Source organism: Saccopteryx bilineata, chromosome X, assembly GCF_036850765.1.
Source record: "Saccopteryx bilineata isolate mSacBil1 chromosome X, mSacBil1_pri_phased_curated, whole genome shotgun sequence".
NCBI lineage: Eukaryota > Metazoa > Chordata > Mammalia > Chiroptera > Emballonuridae > Saccopteryx > Saccopteryx bilineata.
The window spans coordinates 101,233,828-101,250,756 of NC_089502.1; the positions used below are offsets into that span (position 1 = coordinate 101,233,828).

Below are 16,929 nucleotides of genomic sequence, written 5' to 3' on the forward strand. Positions count from 1 at the left end.
CTGGCCATTTGTAATACTAAAGATATGAAGCCTTAGCACAATAGTTAATAGCCAGGACCCCAATAGAACCAAAATTACACTCATTCTTGTTTGAAACATGACAACGAGGAAGGGCCAATGCTCAGCAGAGCTATAGCACGGTAAGCAAAGTAAACAGTAGTGGAAGATAAGGTTGGGGAAGTGCCAAGACCAGATCATGGAGTTTTTCAAAGTGAAGTTAAGAAGTTTACATTTTAATCTCAGTGCATTTAGTAGACACTGGAGGTTGTTAAGCAAGGCACTACCATGATCTAAGTTTTATAAAGATCTTACTTGGCAATGGATTTAGGTAGAAGAGAAGAAGTTGGGAAAACAGTTTAAAAGGCTCATACAGATAAGAGATGAAGTGATTCTTTCAAGGGAAGAAGCAGTAGGAGTAGAGAAAAGAGGTTTGATGAACTATTTTGAAGAGGTAGAGCTGACAGTATTTATTGATGGACTAAGTGTTGAGAGTGAAGGAAAAAGAAGAATAAACTATGCCATTTGGGTCAGCTGGCATTTGTTCCTTCTTAGCACAAAATTCATTCCCAAAACTGAGTCATTAGTAGTTTAAAAAAATGTTGGCAGTTTTTACTGTTCTTTTATTCCAGCATTTATAGAGCTTCTATCTACATTTAAGGTGCTTGGGGAGGTACTATGGAATACACCAAAACCAAGAAAACATAATCCCTGTGCTCAAGGAATTTATAGTGTGATAGGTGGCAAATAAAAAATACCTAAGTAACCATTAAACAGGGAATAATATTATGTCATGAAGGAAATGTTAACAGAATTAGAGTTAAATAAAGAAGGAAGCATAGCAGGTTGAAACAAAGAAGACTTTACAGAGACTCTGAGCTAATTTTTGAAGACTCAGTACAATTTCAACTGGAGAAAACTAGAGAAAAGTTTATTTCAGGTTTTGTATACAAGAGTGGGAAAAGCAAGAATATGCTGCAGGAAGGACACACAGTTTCTATAAAGTACATAGGAAGTGAAATTAGAGTGATGCAAGGACATGGTGAGTCTTAAGTGTCAAGGTAAAATATTTACTTTACATAAGTGGGCAAGAGAGAGAATTTGGAGGTTCCAGGCTAGAACAGCAACATGGTAAAAGCACTATTTAAAAAGATTATTCAGCCTGACCAGGCAGTAGCACAGTGGATAGATCATAGGACTGGGACACAGAAGACCTAGATTTGAAACCCCGAGGTTGTCGGCTTGAGTACAGGCTCACCATCTTGAGTGTGAGGTCACCTTCTTGAGCATGGGATTATAGACATGACTACATGGTTGTTGGTTTGAGCCCAAGGTTTCTGGTTTGAGCAACGGGTCACTGGCTCAGCTGTTGCCCCCCCCCCCACTAGTCAAGGCACATATGAGAAAGCAATCAATGAACAACTAAGGAACTGCAACAAAAAACTGATGCTTCTCATCTGTCTCCCTTCCTGTCTGTCTGTCCCTATCTGTTCCTCTCTCTGTTTTTATCTCTGTCTCTGTCACACACACACAAAAGATTATTCATGTAGGATGAACTATGTGGATAAATATAGAAAACATAGAGAAGTGAGTAGGCTAGCGCAATACACACAAAAGGCAGAACTAGACCAATGACAGTGAGGATGGAGCAGAAGGGAAGGATGTGATAGAAGATATGCAAGACAGAATCAACAGGGTTGGACTACTAATTAAATATGGAGGAAAGAAAAGATGACTGAAACACTTATGAGAATGGTGCTATCACTAATCTAGATAGGGAAGTCTAATGAAGGAGCTGGCTTCAGGAGAAGAGTTTGATTTTAGACAAAAGTTTGTTTGTTATGCTGTCAAATTATGTCGATAAGCATGTTCACAAAATGTCTGACATTTGGGCTGCAATGCTGAAACAAGGTTAGGGCAGGATATGGCCAGTGGTGGGATTCAAGTAATTTAACAACAAGCATTTTTACACATTACTGGGTCAAAATGGATATAGGTACACATTTGCTACACAGAAATTTGTCATATGTTACCAAGAGACCTAAAAATTATTCCTACTGTGCTTGCTTCAGCCAACATATACTAAAATTGAAATGATACAGAGATTAGCATGACCCCTTGACAAGAATGAAATGACATACAAATTTGTGAAGCACTCCATATTTTTTTTCTGGAATTAGACAACAATAATGATTGTACAACCTTGTGATTATGCTAAAACTTATTAAATTATGCATTTGAAAGTAATAAATTTTATGGTATGTGAATTATATCTGTTTTATAAAAGGTTCCTACCCTTTGATCCAGTTTTTCCACTCCTAAGAGTCTATTCTAAAAGAGCAATTAGAGATTCATACATGATTTAAGTATATAAAGTATCATCCACTACAATGTTATTTACACAGTTGGCCCTCACCATATCATGGTTGACTTTTCATGGTCTCACTCTATTGTGGATTTTTAAATTGTATATGTCCAATTTTGTATCATCGATTTTTCGCTATATCATGGGATTTTGTGGTATATAGGTATTTTTATATATTTATTATTTTAATTATTTTTGTGGTAAAATAAGCATTTTCTAGCCTAAAAAATTGAAAACAACATAAAATATAAAAATATTAATTAAAACTTATTAAAAGAATATTAAATCAAAATAAAATACATAGCATATAGCAAATGAGCTGTAATGTTCTTCTTGGCTGTGCAGTACATTCATCTCATTGTCATCACCTTCATCATCATCAGTACTGCACAGGTAATGCATCATCATCTTCATCATCCCAGTTGTAGTATATTCACTGGTGAGTACCCATATAGAATTTTATATGTTGTTAAAATTACATAGGTTTAAGAATATAGAAAGTGTTTAAAAGCATAGGAAGTATTTATAAGAGTGTGGGAATGGTTAATAACAGTGTGGGGAAAGTTTATAAGACAGTGTGGAGGGTTTAGAAAGCCTTAAAGTATATATAAATAATAAAATAAATATAAGGTCACTACTTCACAATTTTTGCCTATCGTGGGGGGTTCCAGAACCTAACCCCTGAGATAAACAAGGGATCACTGTAATGGTAACATTAGGAATAGCCTAACCATTCAACATTTAGGAAGAGTTAGGTGAAGAATTTTACATCTACATGAAGCAATAATAGCCTGCCATTAAAAACCATGCTTTTTGGCACAAAACACCAAGCCTAGACTCAAACAGCTCTACAAACAATACATCCAAACACACAGACATAATGAGAAGACAGAGAAGTGCAATCCAAATGAAACCACAAGAGAAACCTCCAGGAAATGAACTGAGTGATATGGAAATAACCAAACTTCCAGATGCAAAGTTAAAAATAATGATTATAAGGATGCTTAGGGATCTTGGAACAACAATGGATGGTCATTACGAACACCTAAATAAAGAAATAGCAAGTTAGCACTGTTCACAGTGGCCAAGACATGGAAACAACCAAAAGCCCTTCAATAGAAGACTGGATAAAGAAGATGTGGCACATATACACTATGGAATACTACTCAGCCATAAGAAATGATGACATCAGATTATTTACAGCAAAATGGTGGGATCTTGATAACATTATACGGAGTGAAATAAGTAAATCAGAAAAAAACAAGAACTACATGATTCCATACATTGGTGGAACATAAAAACAAGACTAAGAGACATGGACAAGAGTGTGGTGGTTACCAGGGGTGGGGGGAGGGAGGACATGGGAGGGAGGGAGGGAGAGAGTTAGGGGGAGGGGGAGGGGCACAGAGAACTAGATAGAGGGTGACGGAGAACAATCTGACTTTGGGCGAGGGGTATGCAACATAATTTAATGACAAAATAACCTAGACATGTTTTCTTTGAATATATGTACCCTGATTTATTAATGTCATCCCATTACCATTAATAAAAATTTATTAAAAAAAAAGAAATAGCAAGTATAAAAAAGGTCATTGAAATATTGAAAAAGAACCAGTCAGAGATGACAAATACAATATCAGAAGTGAAGACCACAATGGAAGGAATTAAAAACAGGATGGATGAAGCTGAGGATCAAGTCAGCAAGTTGGAGTACAAGTTGAATGAAGGCATGGAAGCAGAGCAGAAAAAAGAAAAGAGATTCAAAGAGTCTGAGAAAACTCTTAGAGAGCTCTGTGACAACATGAAGAAAAATAACATCTGCATCATAGGAGTTCCTGAAGAAGAAGAGAAAGAACAAGGGATAGAGACTTTGCTCAATCATATCATAACTAAAAACTTCCCTAAATTAATGCAGGAAAATCTCTCACACATTCAAGAAGCACAGAGAACTCCATTAAAGAGAAACCCAAGAAATCTACACCAAGACACATCATAATTAAAATACCAAAGCTAAGTGATAAGAGAAAATATTAAATGTTGCTAGAGAAAAAAAGTTATCACCTACAAAGGAGCCCCCATAAGGATGACATCCAACTTCTCAACAGAAACACTTGAGGCCAGAAGGGAATGGCAAGAAATATTCAAAGTAATGCAGAACAAGAACCTACAACCAAGACTACTTTATCCAGCAAGGCTATCATTTAAAATTGAAGGAGAAATAAAAAGCTTCCTAGACCAAAACAAAACAAAACAAAAAACTCAAGGAATTCATTATAACTAAGCCAATGCTGCAGGAAATGTTAAGGGGCCTGTTGTAAACAGATCAAAGTGGGAAAAGAATAGAGCAAAAGAGGATTACAGCTTTAAAGAATAAAATGGCAATAAACAACTACATAACAATAATAACCTTAAATGTAAATGGATTAAATAATCCAATCAAGAGACATAGGGTAGATGCATGGATAAGAAAACAGGACCCATACATATGCTGTCTACAAGAGACATACCTTAAAACAAAAGATGCACATACTCTGAAGGTAAAAAGATGGAAAAGAATATTTCATGCAAATGGAAATGAAAAAAAAGCTGGGGTAGCAATACTTAGGTCAGACAAAATGGACTTTAAAACAAAGGCTATAGTAAGAGATAAAGAAGGCCACTACATAATGATAAAGGGAGCAATCCAACAGGAAGATATAACCATTATAAATATTTACACATGTAATATAGGAGCACCTAAATATATAAAGCAGACTTTGATGGATATAAAGGGCGAGATCAACAGCAATACTATAATAGTAGGGGAATTCAATACCCCATTAACATAACTAGATAGATGCTCAAGAAAAAAAATTAACAAAGAAACAGCAGACTTAACAGACACACTAGATCAACTGGATTTAATAGATATCTTTAGAACCATTCACCCTAAAGCAGCAGAATATACATTCTTTTCAAGTGCTCATGGTACATTATCTAGGATAGACCACATGTTAGGGCAAAAAGTAGTCTCAACAAATTTAAGAAGATTAAAATCATATTAAGCACTTTCTCTGATCATAATAGCATGATCCTAGAAATCAACCATAACAGAAAAACTCAAAAATTCTCAAACACATAGAAACTAAATAGCAGGTTGTTAAATAATGAATGGCTTAACAATGAGATCAAAGAAGAAATAAAAAAAATTCTAGAAATGAATGATAATGAGCATACAACAATTCAAAATTTATGGGACACAGCATAAGCAGTACTGAGAAAGAAGTTCATAGCACTACAGGCACACTTTAAGAAGCTAGAAAAAGCTCAAATAAACAACCTAACCCTGCATCTAAAATAACTAGAAAAAGAACAGCAAGTATAGATCCCAAATGTAGTAGAAGGAAGAAAATAATAAAGATCAGAGTGGAAATAAATGACATAGAGGCTAAAGAAGCAATACAGAAGATCAATGAAACCAGGAACTGGCTCTCTGAAAGGTAAACAAGATCGATGAACCTTTAACTAGACTCACCAAGAAAAAAAGAGAGAGAACTCATAAATAAAATTAGAAATGAGAGTGATGAAATAACAACTGACACAACAGAAATAAAAAATATTGTAAGAAAATACTATGAAAAACTGTATGCCAAAAAACTAGACAACCTAGATGAAATGGACAAATTCCTTTAAACATACAATCTTCCAAAAATCAATATGGAAGAATCAGAAAACCTAAACAAAGCGATTACAACAAACGAGATCAAAACAATTATCAAAAAATTCTCAAAAAAGAAAAGTCCTGGGCCTGATGGCTTCACAAGTGAATTCTACAAAATATTCAAAGAAGAACTAACGCCTATCCTTCTCAAGCTATTTCAAAAAATTCAAGAGGAAGGAAGACTTCCAAGCTCCTTTTATGAGGTGAGCATAATTCTGATTCTGAAACCAGGCAAAGACAACACAAAGAAAGAAAATTATAGGCCAATAGCCCTGATGAATATAGATGCTAAAATCCTCAACAAAATATTAGCAAACCAGATACAACAATATATGAAATAAATCATACACCATGATCAAGTGGGATTTATTCTGGGGAGGCAAGGCTGGTAAAATATTCACAAATCAATCAATGTGATTCATCACATAAACAAAAGGAAGGAGAAAAACCACATGATAATTACAATAGATGCAGAAAAAGTATTTGATAAAATCCAGCACCCATTCATGATCAAAACTCTCAGAAAAGTGGGAATACAGGGAACATACCTCAACATGATAAAGGCCATCTAAGACAAACCCACAGCCAACATCATACTCAATGAACAAAAATTAAAAGCAATCCCCTTAAGATTAGGAACAAGGCAGGGGTGCCCCCTTTCACCACTCTTATTCAACATAGTCCTGGAAGTCCTAGCCACAGCTATCAGACAAGAAGAAGAATGAAAAGACATTCAAATTGGAAAAGAAGTAAAACTATCATATTTTCAGATGATATGATATTGTATATAGAAAACCCTAAAGTTTCAGTCAAAAAACTACTGGACCTGATAAATGAATTCAGCATGGTGGCAGGATATAAAATGAATACTCAGAAATCAGAGGCATTTTTATACACCAACAATGAACTGTCAGAAAGAGAAATTAAGGAAACAATTCTCTTCACTATTGCAACAACAAAAAAAGTAAAGTACCTAGGAGTAAATTTAACCAAGGAGATTGAAGATTTGTACTCGGAAAATTATAAAACATTGATAAAAGAAATCAAGGAAGATACAAACAAGTGGAAACATATACTGTGCTCATGATTAGGAAGAATAAACATCATTAAAATGTCTATATTACCCAAAGCAATACCAATTAAAATGCCAATTCGAAGATACAGAACACATATTCCAAAAATTAATATGTAACCAAAAAAGAACACGAATAGCTTCAGCAATCTTGAAAAGGAAGAATAAAGCGGGAGGTATCACACTTCCTGATTTCAAGTTATATTACAAGGCCATTGTACTCCAAACAGCCTGGTACTGGCATAAGAACAGGCATATAGATCAATGGAATAGAACAGAGAACACAGAAATAAACCCACAGCTCTATGGACAACGGATATTTGACAAAGGAGGTAAGAGCATACAATGGAGTAAAGACAGCCTCTTTAATAAATGGTGTTGGGAAAATTGGACATCTACCTTCAAAAAAAATGAAACTAGACTACCAACTGATAAATTTTGGTTATTAACAAAATTTTGGTTATTAAAATGTCTATATTACCCAAAGCAATACCAACTAATTCAAAAAAATTAACTCAAAATGGATAAAAGACTTAAATGTAAGCCGTGAAACCATAAGCATCTTAGAAGAAAACATAGACAGTAAGCTCTCCGACATCTCTCGCAGCAATATATTTGCTGATTTATCTCCACGGGCAAGTGAAATATAAAGACAGGATAAACAAATGGGACTATATCAAACTAAAAAGCTTTTGCACAGCTAAAGACAGTAAGAACAGAATAAAAATACAAACTACACAATGAGAGAACATATTCGACAATACGTCTGATAAGGGGTTAATAACCAAAATTTATAAAGAACTTGTAAAACTCAGCATCAGGAAGACAAATAATCCAATCAAAAAATGGGCAAAAGAAATAAATAGACACTTCTCCAAAGAGGATATACAGATGTCCAATAGGCATATGAAAAAATGCTCAACATCACTAATCACTAGAGAAATACAAATTAAAACCTTAATGAGATATCACACCAGTCAGAATCGCGCTCATCAACAAAACAACACAGAATAAATGCTGGTGAGGATGTGGAGAAAAGGGAACCCTCCTGCATTGCTGGTAGGAATGCAGACTGGTGCAGCCACTGTGGAAAACAGTATGGAGATTCCTCAAATAACTTAAAATCGAACTGCCTTTTGACCCAGCTATCCCACTTTTAGGAATATATCCTAAGAATACCATTGAACTGTTCCAAAAGGAGAAATACTCCCCCATGTTTATGGCAGCATTGTTCACAATAGTGAAGATCTGGAAACAGCCCAAGTGTTCATCAGTGGACAAGTGGATTAAAAAGCTTTGGTACATATATACTATGGAATACTACTCAGCCATAAAAAATGATGACATCGGATCATTTACAATAACATGGATGGACCTTGATAACATTATATGGAGTGAAATAAGTAAATCAGAAAAGACTAAAAACTATATTAATTCATATATAGATGGGACATAAAAAATGAGACTCAAAGACATGGACAAGAGTGTGATGGTAACAGGGGGCGGAGGTGGGGGATGAAAGAGAGAGAGGGGGTGAGGGGAGGGGAGAGTCACAAAGAAAACCAGATAGAAGGCGATGGAAGACAATTTGACTTTGGGTGAAAGGTATGCAACATAATCAAATGTCAAAATAATCTGGAGATGTTTTCTTTGAACGTATGTACCCTGATTTATGAATGTCACTGCATTAAAATTAATAAATTAAAACAAACAAACAAAAACATGGTTTTGCAGACTACTTAATGATTTTGGAAAAGACTCACAATACAATTTTAAGTAAAAGGTAAATTGTATACAAACTTGTATATAGTACCAGCCCAATTTAAAAAAAAAAAGATATATTCATACGCATATATATTCATGTACCAGTATACACATATTAAAAGTCTGGATGAAAATGCATTATGTTACCAGTAGTTATTTATCTCTGTATGGAAAATTTAAGGGTTATTTTAATTTTTTATACTTATTTAAATTTTTGAAATTTTCTACACTACACATGTATTACTTTTGAATGAGAAAAGGTTTCCAAAGGAAAAGGACACCATTCTACATAGACATATCATGTACCTTGGAAACTGTCTGTTAGAACTATCTGACATATTATAAATTAGGAATCTGAAATTATATTTGTATTTCCACATAAGTATTTGAAATGTGGATTTTGCCCTTAGGGAAATCATCAGAGTCCACCAACAGAGCAAAATGGTTTCCCCAACAAATGCTTTCCTGCTTAGCAACTGATTCTTCCATTTATTGTACCAATTTTTCTTTTAAACTCCATTTGATAGTTTTTACCTCAATATTAGCACTGGAAGCTATTTTTTTAATTAATTATTTTTTTGCTTGTTTTAAGAGGCTGTCAGGGCTGGAAGAACAGGGAGCAAGTTGAAGGGAGACAGGTAGAGGAAAGGGGAGGTCAAATCAAAGTCAGCATCAAGGCTGTGCCCAATGAGCTGATATTTTTGTTCTGTTTTGTTTTTTTGCTACTCAGGGCTTTCTTGGCTTTACTTTCTTTCCGGTGCCAGATGGAATTGGTTGGGACAAAGTTGGGTGGAGATGGGGCAAAGCACAGGGAAAGCTGGTGAGCTGGGGAGGGCAGAGTTGGCAGCCAGTTCAATTTTGAAGTTATTAACTGCTAATATTTGTATACCATGTTCACATTTCACAAAGAACTTCCACAGACACCATTCTATTTTATATTTACTAAAACCTTATAAACTCTACCTTAGAAAAGAAGAAACTCAGGCTCAGAAAAGTGAAGTAAATCACACAAAGCTTGAACCCAAGTTCTTTGCTTCTAAATTCCTATGAATCAGAAATTCTGTGAGTTGGGCCCAACAATCTGAACTTTAACAAGCCCTGCAAGTGATTCTGATGCATGCTCAAATTTCAGATCCATCACTCAAAAGAATGCTACCATACACTTAAAAATAGATTTTCTTTTGAAATTAAATTTATTGGAGTGACATTGATCAATAAGAGTACATAGGTTTAAGGTGAACATCTCTATTTCACTTGAACCTTTGATTGCATTGTGTGCCCATCACCCAACGTCAAGTCATTTTTTATCACTGTATATTTGTCCTTCTTTACTCCATTCCCCCCATTCCCCTCCCCTGGTAACTATTTCATTTTTATCTATGTTCATGGGTCTCAGTTTCATATACCACCAATGTTGAAATCATATAGTTCTTATCTTTTTCTGATTTACTTATTTATGGTTTCTTTAAAATACTGGCTGCCACTTTGACTTATGCAGGGTCTTGTCTTCTAAGGCTGGCTGGGAACCTCCCTTCAACTGTCAGTGGCCTGGTACATAATAGAGGGAAGCTGCTTGAATAGAACTTTGGCTCCAGGAGTAGGAACATAATACTACTTGTTCAGAGAAGTCCCAGAACCAAGAGGGCAATACCTGGGTCACAGCTTCCCTTGTTGGACGATATAAGCTGGTTCTCTTCATATACTTTCACATGGTTTCACAATGTTCTTCACGAACCCCTGAGAAATTCTCTGCTCTGATGTATTTATATTTACAGACCTCTAGTTAATCAAGCTTTCATTTCTTTAGATCTCAGTTGGGAGTTTAAAGAATTTTGAAACAACACTAGAAAAATGCAGAAATTAAATGGTTTTCCTTCTGGAGAACATGGACTGCCCTACCCCCACTTCTCCAACTCACTCTCTACCCAATTCCCTCACTGCAGGTAACTGTTTTCATTCTGTCTCTCAATCTTTGTCTTTCTCACACACACACACAAACACATACACTCAATTATACACATTCTTTCTCTATTTTTTGAAACTTGAACTTTATTTAAATTGGATTTTAAATTGTGTGAAGTTCATGTTGTAAAATTGAAACAAAACCCATCCATGGATATAGAATTAATTTGAAAATGCTAAAGCAAAAATAATTATGAAATGAAAATTATGAAGTATTCAAAATTCTAGGAGTGAACATAATTTGTTATATATCTTCCTCTACACAGGTACTAGCACTGAATTCATTTATTTATTTAGTCATTGAAATATTGATTCACTTGTTAGCTATTGAGAGCCAAGCAAGCACTGTATAAGATGCTATGGGAAAGCAATGAACAAAACAGATAGACCTCAGTTCTCATGGGGGTCAATGCAACAAATATATTCCAGTAATTATTGTAATAATTAAGTGATCTGAAGACAGAAAACAAGGTAAGGAGTACACTGACAAACAGGAGTATATGGGGCCAATGCTATTGTAGAGCATGTGGTTAGGGAAGGCCTCTGTTAGGATGTAATATTTACACAGTGACCTAAATGAGGTCAGGGAATTAGCCAGGTGAATATCTGAATAAAAGATGTTCTAGGGAGATCCATCAGTAAGGGCAATGGTCTGAGACAGAATCACCTTTCCATGATCTAAGAACAGCATGAATGCCAATGTGGCTAGACTGGAATAAGCAAGATAAGGAAGGGTAGGAAATAAAGTTGGAGAAGAACATAGGGGCCAGGTGAGAGGGTTATTGTCAGGACACTATTTAATTTTAGGAGTGATGAGAACAAACCCTGTGTTTAGTAGGTGCCAAGGAGTTTGAACAGTCTGCACTATGATTCTTTTGTTAAGGTTTCCTTTTTAAAAAATATTAATTGATTTTAGAGAGAGAAGAAGGGAAAGAGAGAGATAAACATAATTTGTTGTCCCATATTTATGAATTCATTGGTTGGTTCTTGTATGTGATTGAACCCACAACCGTGGCATATTGAGATGATGTTCTAACCAACCAAGCTACCTGGCCAAGACTCATACTATGATTCTTGTCCTAAAGAAACTTTCAATCTGTACATTTGGAGAAATAACCAAAATTACAAGAGACTTGAGAAGAAGAGGCATTTTTGTTGTCTCAGGTATATTTTTTCCTAATGTTAATGAGATAATTTAAGTAGAAAAGACCCCCAAAGGAGAAAAAGTCTTGCCTCCTATGCCAATTTTTTTTAATTTTTATTTATTTATTTATTCATTTTAGAGAGGAGAGGGAGAGACAGAGAGAGAGAAGGGGGGGGGAGCTGGAAGCATCAACTCCCATATGTGCCTTGACCAGGCAAGCCCAGGGTTTCGAACCGGCGACCTCAGCATTTCCAGGTCGACGCTTTATCCACTGCGCCACCACAGGTCAGGCCTCCTATGCCAATTTGAGAACATTCTCCCACTTCATACTTTTGGCATTTTTACTTAAAAAGCACAGTGTTTACTATGAGTTACAAATATTATAACATTTAATACTATGAATAACCTTATGAGACAGGTGCTACTGTTGTCATTCCAGTTTTGCAGAGGGGAAAATCAGAAGCTTGGAGAGTTGAGTAATTTGCCCAAGATTACAGAACTAAAAAGTCACAGAAATGGTATTCAAACCCAGAGAGCTTGTGTTCTTCATCACTATTATAACCTGCCTTGCCTAAAGGTAGAGATAGAAGGATGTGAGGAGGATGATATATCTGAAATTGAAAATAAAAAAGTAAGTCTCCCAGATGTTCTTTGTGACCAAGAAGAGTGCTGGAGTCCTATGGCAGACCTGGGGAAAAAACCCCTAAACTAGAAATGGAGGAGAGCTAGATAAGTAGGATGTGAGACATTGTGTCCATGCTGGGGTACAGAAGGAGTGTGAATGTCCAGAATTCAGGCAGGAGAGCTTTGATAATGGAGAAATTTTCTGTGGCATACCAAGAGATCATGGAATAGAATGCATAATGTCTAATCGCTTGTAGCCAGAGAAATCTATATGAAAAAGGTCATGCTTAGAGTCTGGTCTTGAAGTAAGGATAGAAACTGACCCAGATGAAAGGTATTTATGTAGAAGGAATAGCATGTTAAAATTATGGAAACCTAAGGAAAAATGGTGTCCTGAGGGTACAATGTATGAAGAGGGGTAGTGGGAGGTAAGGCTAGAGAAGCAGGCTGGATTAGAACGTGGAAAATCTAAGTTGTAATGTTAATGACTTTTGACTTTTCTCACAGGCACTGGAGAGGCAGTAAAAAAATCTTAAGCAAGAGAGTGGCAAAGCAGATTTGCATTTTGTAAAGATGTATCTGTTAGAATTGTGTAGGGAGAAAAGAAGCAGGTAGACTATTAGGAAATAAATGTTATAATCCCAGTGATCTATAATTTAGCGATAGAATGAAGAAGCAGATTTAAAATTGTCTTGTCTAGGAGGTAGAACCTACAAATATTGGCACTTGATTGGACATATGTGGGAGATAAAGAAGAGGAGGGAATCCAAGGTGTCTGCCACATTTCTCACTTCAACAAATAATTCGGCCTGTTACTAATACCAGCAGAAGAAGTGTAGAGGATAATTATTCCGATTTTGGACAAGTTGTTTTTTAAATATTTCTTATTTTTTAAAGCAATACTTGCAGAAGACAAAAAAGACAGTACAAAGGCATGTACAATGAAAAAGAGTCCCCCACACTCCAGACAAAACAACCATTAAGTTTCTTGTTTATCCCTGAACAGCAGTATAGCATAGTATTAGATGATAAGCCCTGGAAACCAGACTGTCTGGATCTGAATTCTCCGTTGCTAGCTGTATGGCCTTGAGCTAGTTATTTAGAATCTCTGCCTCACATTACCTGTAAAATGGAAATTATAAATATAAAAAACACAAAAAACCACTAGAATATTGCTCAGAACCTTGATGTTTGTGCTTAACAATACACCTGCCATTCAGTAAGCACATATAGAGAGAAATGGCAGCATGAGAGATACTCCCGATCTCTTCCCTTGAAATTTCAACAAATTTTACAACTATATGTGAGAAAAAAACCCAGATGAGCTTGAAATATACACACACCAGATAGACAAAGGTATGGTTGTGCAAGAAGGTGGGCCAAAGATAGAATCTGCTCACAGAAGAAAACAAATGCCAGAGGACTGAGTATTTCTCTACTCATGGACCTGAGGGAGGGAGACACTGTTGGCAAAGGCTTTGTCTTGTCTTGAAGTCAGAGCCAGGAGAAAAGGAGAGTCTGGGGAAAAAAATCTGAGATAAGGATGACGACCAAGAATGAGGAGCAGGGCCGTTTCCCGCCATCTGCCACTCTTGAGATTGCAGGCACTGGGCACACAAAAAGTGCATGGTGCACTATCAAGAACTGCATGTGAATAGCTTGTGGAGATTGCCCCACAGGGCAATAGGCTGTACTTGATCTGCCTGCCCAACCAGCAGAGTTTACCCTTCTAGTGCCAGACACATTTGATCTGGGATCTGCACGCCACCTGTTCCAAAGCTAGGGCACTGGCTTGTGGTGCACAGCCCCTGCCCTGCCCAGGGCTACACTTTGAGAGCTTAGAGTGTTATCAGAGGAGGGACTGGACTGTGTCACCCCAGCTCCTGGTCCCACATTGCTTCCCTTGCTGTGTGAACAGTGGCAGTGGTGGACCCCATCAGCTGGGTCTCCAGGCTGCTCTCTCTTCTGAGAGGTAGCGGTGCCTGGGTGCTTGATCTCCTGCTCTGTTGGGACATGGAGAAGGGTCCAGGAAGACCCTTGGCTGGCCATTGCTAGAGCCATAAAATTTCAAAGCCCTAACGAAAAGCTCTTCCTACTAACCCCATAGCCCTGCCTACATCATTATGACAGCAATGCCTCAGCAGAGCTCCACCCAACAATCTTGCAGAGGCAAACCTTGTAGTACAGCACTTCCTACCAGGAAAAGAAATGTTACCTCTCAAAACTGGAAAAAAATACTTCTTTTTCTATTCTTTCTTTTTCTGCTTTACCCCACTTTTTTTTCCCTTTTTTTCTATCTTCTTTTCCCCATGTGAACTTCGTTATCCTTAGTTGTTATATTTTTTATTCTTGATTATTACAAGGGTTTCATTTCTGATACCTTCTCTTCTTTTTTCTCTCCTTCCTTCTCTCCTCCTTCATCAACTTTTTTTTCCTATTCTTCTTTTCCTTTTTTCTTTATTTTTTCACTCTCACCTGAACATCATTTTTCATCAAATTATTATATTTCTGACTCATACTTCATTATGTGGCATTTTGCTTGTTCTTTACTTTATTTTTCTCTCAGTTTTTAAATTTTTTTCTCAGTTTCTGATATTTATTATATGAAGTTTTAGTTCTACTTATCATTATTTATAGAATTATTTTTTCACTGTATTTTATTCAATTTCTATTTTTTATTATTTTTCAGTTATCTCTTGTTAGAATTATTAACAATACCACTCACAAATGCCATCAAGAAAAAAAGAAATCAAATATGGATATACAAGACAGAGAAGTAGCTCAGATAGATGATGAAAAATTTCCAGAAAAAAAAATTGTCAATTACATGGAAGCCTTGGAGCATAATGACAGAGAATTCAAAATTGAAGTTCTAAAAATACTTAATAAGATACAAGAAAACACTGAAATGCAATTAGTGAGCTCAAAAAACAACTTAATAAAGAAAAAGAGTACTTCACCAAGGAAACTAAAACTATAAAAAAAAACCCAAACAGAAATGAAAAACTCAATACATGAACTGAAAAATGAGGTAGCAAGCTTAGCTAATAGAACAGGCCAGATATAAGATAGAATCAGTGACATTGAAGACAGGCAACTAGAGATACTAACGAGAGAAGAAGAGAAAGATTCATGAATATAAAAAAAATGAGAAAGCCCTACAAGAATTGTCTGACTCCATCAGAAAGAGCAAAATAAGAATAATGAGTATATTAGAAGAAGAAGAAAAAAGAGAAAAGGGAATGGAGAATATATTGAAACAAATAATCAATAAGAAATTCGCAAGCCTATGGAAAGAGTTAGAGCCTCGAATCCAAGAAGCAAACAGAATGCCAAGTTACCTCAACCCAAACGGACCTACTCCAAGGCACATCATAAAGAAATTATCACAAATCAATGAAAAAAAAATCCTCAAGGAGCTAGGGAGAAGAAGAATATAAAATATAAAGAAGGCCCATTAGACTATCATCAGATATCTCAGCAGAAACTCTACAAGCCAGTAGAGTGGACCTCATCATTTAAAGTACTAAAAAAGAGGAACTGCCAGCCAAGAATACTATACTCATCAAAGCTATCCTTCATATATGCAGGGGAAATGAAAACATTTACAAACATACAGAAGCTGAGCAAATTTATCACCAGAAAACCCCCACTACAGAAAATACTAAAGGGAGGTTTTGGACCAAATACAAAAAATCAAAACAAAACCAAACTACAAGTAAAAATTTTAACAAAAACACAATAAAAACAAGGATAATCTGTGACAACAATAACGTAAAAAGGGGAGAGAATAAAAATCAGCAGTAGCAAAAAAGAATGTTTTGCAGAAGCACCCAAGAGATAATGGACTCTAATAAATATGATACTTTATCTTTTAATAACCTAATGGTAATGACCCCTGAAAATTCCACTACTGAAACACATAGCTTAAAAAAAGAAGAAACAGAAGATAGAAATATGAAATGCCACCAAACAAAAACAAATGACAGAGAAACAGAAAAGAAAAAAAAAACAAGACACAAAGCTATCATAAAGCAATATATAAAATGGCAATAGAAAATGCTCAAGTGTCAATAATTACACTAAATGTAAATGGATTGAACTCACCAGTAAAGAGGCACAGAGTAGCAGATTGGATCAAGAAGCAAAACCCAATATGCTGCCTTCAAGAAACACATCTAAGCTGCAAGGATAAAAATAGTTTCAAAATGAATGGTTGGAAAAAGATTTTCCAAGAAAATAATAACCAAAGAAAAGCAGGTGTAGCCATATTCATATCTGACAATGCTGACTACAAGACA

General features: G+C 35.8%; 1 protein-coding gene and 1 non-coding gene across 3 annotated transcripts in view; one reads left to right on the forward strand and one right to left on the reverse strand.

Annotated features, from left to right (window-relative positions):
* Positions 1-16,929, reverse strand: part of SHROOM4 (shroom family member 4) — a 284,416-nt gene that overhangs the window by 63,193 nt on the left and 204,294 nt on the right. The gene's annotated exons all lie outside the window — the stretch shown is intronic.
* On the forward strand, positions 2,059-2,164 carry LOC136317985 (U6 spliceosomal RNA). The gene has a single exon (XR_010727968.1). It is a non-coding gene; the product is annotated as a U6 spliceosomal RNA (small nuclear RNA).